Source organism: Rhipicephalus microplus, unplaced genomic scaffold (genome assembly GCF_043290135.1).
Source record: "Rhipicephalus microplus isolate Deutch F79 unplaced genomic scaffold, USDA_Rmic scaffold_16, whole genome shotgun sequence".
Taxonomy (NCBI): Eukaryota; Metazoa; Arthropoda; class Arachnida; order Ixodida; family Ixodidae; genus Rhipicephalus; species Rhipicephalus microplus.
Window position 1 is genome coordinate 10,637,963 of NW_027464589.1, and position 9,817 is coordinate 10,647,779.

Consider the following 9,817-nt stretch of genomic DNA (forward strand, 5'->3'; position numbering starts at 1 on the left):
CCAAGAAAGACTATCGTCTTTAGAAAGATACATCACAGGCAGATGGTGCAAATGAAAACGGAATGATGGTTAAGAGTGACTTTAGTTTTCAATCAATTTCTGCAAGAGTATGTTTCTTTATGCCAGATGTTTTATTTGTATTACTTCCAAGGCCTGAGGGCATCGCACGAGGGAGTAGAAAATTCAATGCACGCAATTAAAGTAATAATTATTAATATCTAACTTTATAGTGTTACCTATATTTTTGCGTGCTTCAGCGAGGATCGGTTGTTTTATTATAAGTAAGCAAGTACTAATGAACAGAGAAAGTATAAATACTGTAAATAATGTCATTGGGTTCCTCATGTCTCAGTACTTTTTTTTTTAATTTTTCATTGCAACGAACTCACTTTATTATTTCTAGGCTTCTGCATTAAGTCTCTACTGCGAGTCGCTCTTGCTGCCTTAATGTGGAGGGCTTCAGACAGGCAACATGCATATTTCAAACAAGCTCCCAGCAGTGTTGCTGAGCTCTAGAACCTGCTAATGTGATGTTTTCGCAATATAGCTCCTACATAACTGTTTTAATAAACTTGACTTATATTGACTTGAACACCTAAGCTCTGCTCAAGTGTAAACTGTTTTCAGAAACACAATGAAGAAAGTTCACCTGCATTAGTGAAGTGAACGGGCCCGGTTGGTATGTACATTACAAAATGTTCGATTTGGACCAGTTGGTACCGATCTGTTTAAAACTCGCAAGTACACGCAAGCACTTGAAAGTGCTCAAAACATAAACGGCAGCGTACGGCCGTTAGAATGGGGATTAAAACTACCACTATGGGGGATGACATTTCAGGTGTAAGCTAAACACGCGTGGCGAGAAACGAGCTCCCCACGCTATAGGGAACCCCGCGGCCATGGCCATACGTCTCACTCCAACGCGTAAATATTGTCCGTCTACTACTCCTCGTAATGCCACAAATGTGCAGATGCCGCCTGCCCACGCAGTCAGGCCTGACACTGTTTACTTACGGATTCAGTAATTCGGAAACAATCTCAAAGCAGTCGGATCACGAGAATATTGACACATCGCAGCACCGCGATCACCCGCTCGTCACCCCGCGGCAACGGCGGCGAAAACAGACGAGGGCGTTAGGCATTGCGCGCAAATAGCGTTTGCAGCGGTGGTAGCCAATGAGCGCCGTAACTGTAACATGGGCGTCTCGCCTCTCTCTCGCGCGCGCTCTTCATCATACGGTTGTCAAACACGCATCTCAGCCTTTCACGACCACGCATAGGGCAAATTTTTTAGCTGAATACTTTGCATGGTACGGAGCATTGCCCATGACAATTACGCTTTGTGGCTTAATGTTCAGCAAAATGTGTTCTTTATAGCATCTCTGAAAGAGTGCGCCCTGCATTTCACTGTGGTAGTTCTTGGAAACACTCTTTTTCTCCCAAAAAATGAGAAATTTCTCACCCACAAAGATGTTTTCGCTTCCAGCATGGTGGACAAGGAACCGACCACCTTAGCCGCTAGACGCACGAAGCACAGTTGTGAGAGCCTTGCAAAAGACGTCCTCACGGAATCACACAGTGGTGTCCTCTCACACCTTCTCCTTGACGTGTCTAGCATATAGACAGAAAAAATTTATAATGTACATCTAATGACATTCTACCGGGCAGTCAGATATGTACAGTTCTTGGGTGGTGCTGTATAACATAAAAATAATAAATGTTCATAGAAGGTAACTGCAAACCTAAACAACAAAATACTTTCAGGGAGCTATACATACTTCATTAGAACACGTAGATACGTACTTGTGTTTACGCTAGCTTAATCGAAATAACTGGCAGAATACAAATAACATAATAAAACAAGCGCCAAAAAGTACAAACACTCAAAAAGGACACAAGACGAGCGCTTACTAGCAACAGAAAATGTTTATTTCAAAACGAGCATTTATATTGCCACAGAGACTAATTACACTATTTGATACTATGAAAAATCAGCGTCCACAGTCTGGTGCGCGCTCGTGCTTGTGGCCGCACGACTTATGCCTCTCGTTCACGGGCAAAAGTCAGAGTAGGTTGGATCTGCGAAGACGAAGAAGGCGCGTTGCTGGACAAGCAGTTTTTGTTTTGGAATGGTCTAGTGGACTCTTCCATTTTTCGCACATAATTTTCAGAGCACAAGTTCGCCCATAATTAACTAGTTTTTGGTGTTCCTTCTCTTGAACCCGTTACATTCTGGTTGAGGTGTTGGGTATTATTGGAAACCCCCTTGGCGCAAGAGAGCGGAGCCCCGATCGTCAAGGAACCCGGCCAACTGACTCCGGTACACTAGCGTTCAAGCCGGCGCCTTCGAGGAGAGCCGCCTGAATTAGCGCCCTTCCCCAGTGCTCCAGCAACACAAGCAGCGTTCACAGACAACGGAACAATGACTTGCCAGGTGACATCATCGGAATTTATTCTGTCCCCACCATGCTTGCCTGAGCCCTTCCACGGCGACTCGTTCGAAGATGTAGAGGATTGGTTAGAACACTTCGAGCGGGTTGCGAAGACCAGTGGCTGGGATGAAGCAAGGAAACTGCGTCGCGTGTACTTCGCATTGGAGGATGCAGTGAGGACATGGTATGAAAACCATGATGCGTTCATACTGACATGGGAAGAATTTCGACGACAAGTAGTAGCTACATATGCCAGCACCGATCGTCGGGAGAAGGCGCAGAATGCTCCACAGTCCAGGAACCAGCGCATGAACGAAAGCGTTGCATGTATGTTGAGGACAGGTCCCGCCTTTTCAAACGCGCTGACCCGAACATGAGCAAAGAAAAAAAAGCTGCGTCACTTGATGGGAGGTGTCAAACAGGAGTTATTGCCGGTTTGGTGCGCAACCCACCTCGTACAGTTGCTGAATATCGCACCAAAGCCACCTCTATTGAGCGGGTATTGCAGCAGCGCTCCCGTCACTACAATCATGATGCCAGTAGTGTTCTTGCGGATGTCCTCTCAGCAAACCTGGGCAGCAGCAGCGAAGCATTGGGGGACTAGGTGTGATCCATTGTGAAGGAAGAGCTCCAGAAGCTGCTGCCCCCACAAGTCGCACCACCAGTTTGATCTTTCACTACCCTGATCAGAGATGAAGTTTACCATGCCATTCTACAAGCGGAACCCGAGGCGCAACCTGTTGGACTCGAACAGCGATTTAAGAACGCTCCATACCGACTAACGTCGATGCTGTGCGCCAGCCCATCGTGAATACTGCTTCGTTTGCAGCTCCCAGTGGCTGCCGACCGGCTTCGCGTGGCTCAAACTATCCAGCCCATTCGAGGCCACGGAAAAGTGACTTGTGGCGCACACACGACACGACGCCGCTCTATTTTCACTGCGGCGAAGCTGTACACCTGTACAGAATGTGCACATATCGACGAGTTGGTCTCCATGGGTTTTCTCTCAACGCGCCATGCCCCCTAAATGGCGAAAGACCCGTTGAAATCCAAAATCACTTGTCCGTCCATCTGTTTTCAACTGCTGGTTTCCAGCATAAGCTTAGATCACCAGCGCCTGCTCGCTATCGATCGCCAAGCCCTCGACGATTTAGTTCACCTTCTCCACCTTCAACCTCAACACGCCGTCGTTCAAGCAGTCCTCATCAAGAAAACTGAAGCCAGCAACCTGTGGAGGCAAGGTCACTGATTTCCGATCAACTGAAGATCCTCCGACAAGATACCAGCGCAGCAACGGCGAGCGAATTACTACAACTAGGTTAGGCAACGACGAAATTTTTTTTTCAGATTTACGTGTAACCGTAGACGGGGTGTGGACTTAATGTTTTAGTTCACACAGGTACTGATTATTCGGTTGTCACTTACGCTGCCACAAAAGATTTAAAGAAATTTCCGATGTCTTGGAGTGGACCCCAAATACACACGGCTGGGGGTCATCTCATTACACCTCTGGCAAGATGTACCGCAAGAATCAGAATTCAAGGCGCTACTTACGTTGCTGACTTTGTCGTACTTCCGGAATACTCTAGAGATGTAATACTTGGAATGTATTTTCTGCTAGCAAACGAAGCTATAATCAACCTGCATTATTCTAGTGTCTCTTTTTCCACGAAACTTCCCATAGACACAAATGAGACAGAGTAGAATGTTGCCGTTCCGCCACGATGCTGCATAATGGTCAGTGTAAGAAATGACGCATTCGTTGATTCTGAAGTTATAGCGGATGCAAAAATCGGAACTACTGCTCAAGAAAGGCATTCGTGTAGCTCAAGGCATCATTCAATTACGTGGTAGATGTGCCGATGTATTGCTCATGAATTTCGGAAACGAAGTTCAGCATGTTGCAAAGGACACTGCTAAGCCTTCCTGGACTGTTTTGAAACATTGAGAGACTTATGTGGTCCGGTGTCAGGGCCGCCTGCTCCGGAACGTGCGCCCGATGTCGCAGCAAGAGTTGCAATAAGCCTAAATCTATCACCTCACCAGCCGAGAAGAAAATCATTCAAGACCTCATGAGAGACTTCGCCGGATGTTTCTCTGCATTGTCAAAAGTACGGCAGACCCAGGTTTTTAAACACCGAATAATAACAGATGAAGCTACAAGGCCGGTACATCAACATCCGTACAGAGTATCACTAAAGGAACGAGAGATCATAAAGAGTCAAGTGAAATAGATGCTGGAGGACGATGTGCTAATGCCATCTAATAGTCCGTGGGCGTCGCCTGTAGTCCTTGTGAGGAAAAATGACAACACGTTGAGATTCTGCGTTGATTACCGAAAGCTGAACAGCGTGACCAAGTGGGATATCTACCGTTTGCCACGTATTGATGATACGTTGGATCGGCTACGGCACGCAAGGTATTTCTCTTCATTGAACTTAAAAAGTGGTTAATGGCAAATTGATGTGAACGAAAGGGACCATGAAAAGACTGGTTTCGTAACCCCAGATGATCTATATGAGTTTAAAGCACTTCCATTCGGTCTCTGTTGTGCACCTGCAACATTCCAGCGCATGATAGACAGTGTACTTTCAGGCCTCAAATGGCAGTCGCTCTCAGCCTACTTGGGCGACGTTGTGGTGTTTTCAGCAACTTTTGAACAGCATGCAGAGCGACTACGTTCGGTACTTCAGGCTATCCAGTCTGCCGGCTTGACGATTAAACCGGAAAAATGCCAGTTTGGATTCAAGAGGCTTCGTTTCCTCGGTCATGTAATCAGCACTGAAGTTGTTGGCCTGGACCCCGACAAGATTGTGGCCGTGGGGCCGTTTTCCAAACCAAAAACAACAAAGAGATACGCTGATTTTTGGGTTTAGGTGCTTATTGCAGGTGGTTTGTGAAAAACTTTGCGAAAGTTGCCAAACCTCTTACAAGACTCACGAAAGAGGACGTGCGATTTATTTAGTGCACCGAACAAGATAGTGCTTTCAACGAACTAAAGAAACGTTTGCAAGCCCCACCTATCTTGGCCTACTTGGCCCAAAATGCGAATACGGAAGTTCATGCAGATGCCAGCAATCTTGGCCTAGGTGCGGTCCTGGTGCCATGGCAAAATAGAGAAGAGAAAGTGATGGCATATGCTAGCCGCACCTTCTCAAAAGCGGAAAGAAAGTACTCTGCAAGCGAAAAAGAGTGCTTGGCAGTCATATGGGCGATCAGCAAGTTCAGGCCATACCTTTACGGCAGGCCATTCCGTGCCGTAGGAGACCACGACTCACTTTGTTGGCTGGCGAGCTTAAAAGGACCATCAGGAAGGCTTGCGAGATGGAGTCTGAGGCACCAAGAATATGACATTACGGTCATTTATAGGTCTGGCAGAAAGCACGATGATGCTGACTGCTTATCAAGTTCACCAGTCGACTTGATCTTTTCAGTAGAAGAGAACTTCCCACTCCTTTGTGTGATAAAAACCTCAGAAATCACCGAGCATTAAGTGGCTGACATGGAACTGCTCCCATTATTAAATTATCTCTAAGGGCATGACGAACAAGTTCCTCGTGTATTTAAGAAAGAGTAATCCTCATTCTGCCTCAGAGATAATGCACTTCACAAGAGGAATTTCGAACGCTACAAGAAGTTCTCACTCATTTTACCATCAGCCATGAGGAATAAAGTCTTAGAAGCCTGTCATGATGAACCATCTGCGGGTCACTTCGGCGCGAGTCGAACATTCGTCGCAATTCATCAGAAATATTACTGGGCCAAGTTTCTAGCACCCGTGAAGCATTACGTCAAGACATGTCACGAGTGTCAAAAGCGCAAAACACCACCCCTCAAAACGACCGGCCTTCTCCAGCTTACGGAGCCTCCTCTGACTCCATATCGAAGGACCTTCGGATTTAGAATAGACCTCCTCGGACCGTTTCCAACGTCGGCATCACGAAAATGGTGGATAATAGTTGCTACTGACTATTTGACACGATATGCTGAAACCGGCTGCCTTGGGCGAGGAACGGCAACGGAAGTCGCGAAGATTTTTGTTCAGAATATTGTTCTTCGCGATGGAGCCCCACTTGTTGTGATCACCGATCGAGAAGCAGCGTCATGGCTGATTTGATGCAGTCCTTATTGACAATGACTAACACCAGTCATAGGAATGCTACTGCATACCATCATCCCCAAACCAACGGGTTGACAGAACGCCTGAACTGCACCATCCCTGACATGCTGTCGATGTACGTTGATATTGAGCATGAATTGTTGGACGAAATCTTGCCATACGTAACCATCGCCTAGAATACGGCTGTGCAAGAGACCATCCGCATCACACCATTTTACTTACGGTTTACGGTCACACCGTCACTACGACACTCGATGCCATGTTGCCAGTAAACAACGACAATTACGAGCCATCTGTAACGGCGACTTTCTGCAAAGGGCTAAAGAAGGACGCCAGTTGGTATGACACCGAATACATCAACAGCATAACAAGGAACCAAGCTACTACAACCTGTGCCACAGAAAATTTCAGTACAACCCAGGTGAGCGAGTGTGGATATGGACACCAATCCGACGCCGCGGCCTACCAGAAAAGCTTTTTTGTCGATAGTTAGGTCCCTATAAGTTTCTCCGACGAATTAGTGACCTAAACTACGAAGTCATCGCCGATGGACACATCCGTTTAAAGCGGCAAAACAGCGCAGAAGTCGTGCACGTCGTTGTATGATGATTTATTATAAAAGGCAATGAAAAAGCTCCCTTTTTTGTTTGCCTCCCTCCATCGCGCATCAGTACGATGCGTATTTCGGAGAGGGACTAATGCCACAGCAACGCCTCCTAGAAAAATTATGCCTGGAACGTGCAACGTTACTAGAACAAGGTTGGGAACGTGAGCCGCGAACGTACCGCCCTACCCTCGGATTTTACCCTCCCTCTCCGGTACGAAGACGAATGCCTTTGGCGGTCACCCCTGTCACGTGACAGAGTGGTACGGTAATCTCACGTGACAGAGTGGTACGGAGGCGAGCGGTGCCACGTAGCAGACGGTCGCAACATGCGGCAGGAGGCATAGCCTTCGAATTTTTGTTTTGGCAGGAAGCTCTCAATTGAAAAGAGAGCCACGTTCCAGGCATAGTTTTTCTAGGAGGCGTTGGCCACAGAGACTAGTTACACTATCCGATATTATGAATAATTGGCGTCCAAAGTGTTGTGCGCGCTCATGCTTGTGGCCAACGTTACTAGACTAGGTTGCTTGTGGCTGCACAACTCATGCCTCTCGTTCACGGGCACGAGTAAGTGTGGGTTGGATCTGCGAAGTAGAAGGCGCGTTAGCGGACGAACAGTTTTTGTTTTGGAACGCTCTAGCGGACTCTTACATTTTTTGCAGATAAATTTCAGTGCACTAGTTCGCCCATAATAAACTAGTTTCTGGTGTTTTTTTCTTTTGAACCCGTTACAATATAAAAAAAAACACGCACGTACGCCATCTCAAACCACCCCTGTTACCATCAACAATTATGATTTGTTATTATTATTTCATTTGAGTATATAGGAAACACAAAGACAAAGGAAAGAGGGAGAAAACAAGCTGACAACTGGCATTTATAGGGGCACAACGCCTGCCTGCTCTTTCGGGAAGGGGACATAGCGACACGCAATGAAAATAACCACTCACATAATAGATGAAACACGCATGCGCAGAGAGTTTCCGCAATGTCGCATGAAACACAGCAAAAAGTTCGTGGGCTGCGCAATGGGAGTTGTTTACATGACTCCTTTTAGCTGTGGTAAAGTGTACATCGGTAAGTCGGGAAGGTGCGTCAATGTTCGTCTCAGAGAGCACGATTCTTCTTTGAAATCTTTGGGTGCATCGCATTTCGTGGCTCATTGCAGAGAGTGCGGTTGTTATTCTCTTTTTCAGGATACTGAAGTGGTTGTCCGATCTAAAAATAAATTAACTCGTGAGTTGACAGAAGCTTTCCACATAAGAAAAAGAGGGGAACAATGCGTCAGCCAGCCTTCGGTTTTGCTGCACGATAAAGAGTTTGCTTTTCTAGATTATGTTCCGAGAAAATCTTTCTTCTTTTACCCTATGTTCTCGATGTGCCACGGGTGTACTTTTTTGCCTGCACACGCATGCGTTGTTTTTTAATTGCCTGTAAATATATTCTGCCTTTCTAATAAACAGCTTAGTTGCGAGAAAGCGCTTGTCCTCTCTTCCTTTCTGTTTATTTATGCGCTTGAACTGACAGTTATACCATGCATATCCAACTAGCCCAACTTTCGATTCTGTTGAAAAAAACAAGTTTCAAGCCCCCTACCCCCAAAAAAAGCGAAGAAAAAAAACAAAAAAGGGAAGTGCACTGAGTTACGTTACGTCCAAAAAAAAGCAAATACCGAATCTGTTGGTATAACAAACGCCTGGCTGACGCGCTTTTCGCCCCCTTTCTTAATTCAATACGCTTCCATAATTTCGCTCGTCGCTTGCTCCTTGTGCCTGTCAAATTTTATTGTGCCTGGAAATTTTGACTGGCAAGTGCACTCCTTGCAGTGCATCGCCAAGTGCGAGTACGGGCCCCCCTTTAGTGAACTGCCATGTTCACGAAGGCGCACATTCAGGCAACGACCTGTTTGATTGGTGTCATTCTAATGTGAAAGGGGTTTCATACACATCATTTTCGCACTCAACGTACCTGCTGCCACGTTTTATGCTACATCTATATGTTTCTCCTGCTCTTTTCTTCTGGCTAGCCTTTCTACTGCCAGGCCAATCTTCGATAGTTTGTTTCACTCTGAAAAAACAACACACACGCCATACCTTGATGGAACTTTTTTTAACCGATGTGAAATGTTGCGCAGATAAGGAATGACCACCGTCCACTTTTTTTCACCCTCATGTCTATCGCCTTCGTGTGTGCTGATCACACTGTATTCTTCACTTCCCGACCATTCTTTTCACAGGCCAATAAGAGACACTCATCTCGGTAACCAGCTCTCCTCAAGTGCTTGATCTGCGTGCAAACGCTCTCATTGCATGAGTGTTCGCTCTAATTCATTGAGTGGTGATTCCGTTCATTACTAGCTTGGAATGTGCTGAATAATAGCTTAGCAAAGGTTTTTCTGATCTAGGGTGATACATCCAACACGTGTTGAAGGAAGACAACCTAATTTCTAGGCCCAAAAACTGAATGCATCGTTCCTTTGGCGCCTCAAAGGTACACTCATAAGGTACCTTTCTTATCCCAAACCGTGGCACGACTACCGCTATCGGACAGGAACTTAGAAAAAGGTCCAAGTTTCTTTGCTGTGTATTGTATTGTATTGATAGACGAAAACACATTCACGCAGTCAGACAAAGGTCCATGTTTCTTTGCTGTGTATTGTAT

General features: G+C 46.1%; 1 long non-coding RNA gene across 2 annotated transcripts in view; it reads right to left on the reverse strand.

The window, feature by feature from the left end:
• LOC142784968 (uncharacterized) overlaps positions 1-1,603 on the reverse strand; it is a 31,017-nt gene extending 29,414 nt beyond the window's left edge. The window contains exon 1 of one of the 2 annotated variants that reach the window (XR_012888795.1): positions 1,463-1,603. This is a non-coding gene — a long non-coding RNA (uncharacterized LOC142784968). Of the gene's footprint in view, positions 1-1,014; positions 1,104-1,462 lie in introns of those variants that run through there. The other variant, XR_012888796.1, reaches the window with a different exon arrangement.
• Positions 1,604-9,817: the final 8,214 nt, after the last annotated feature.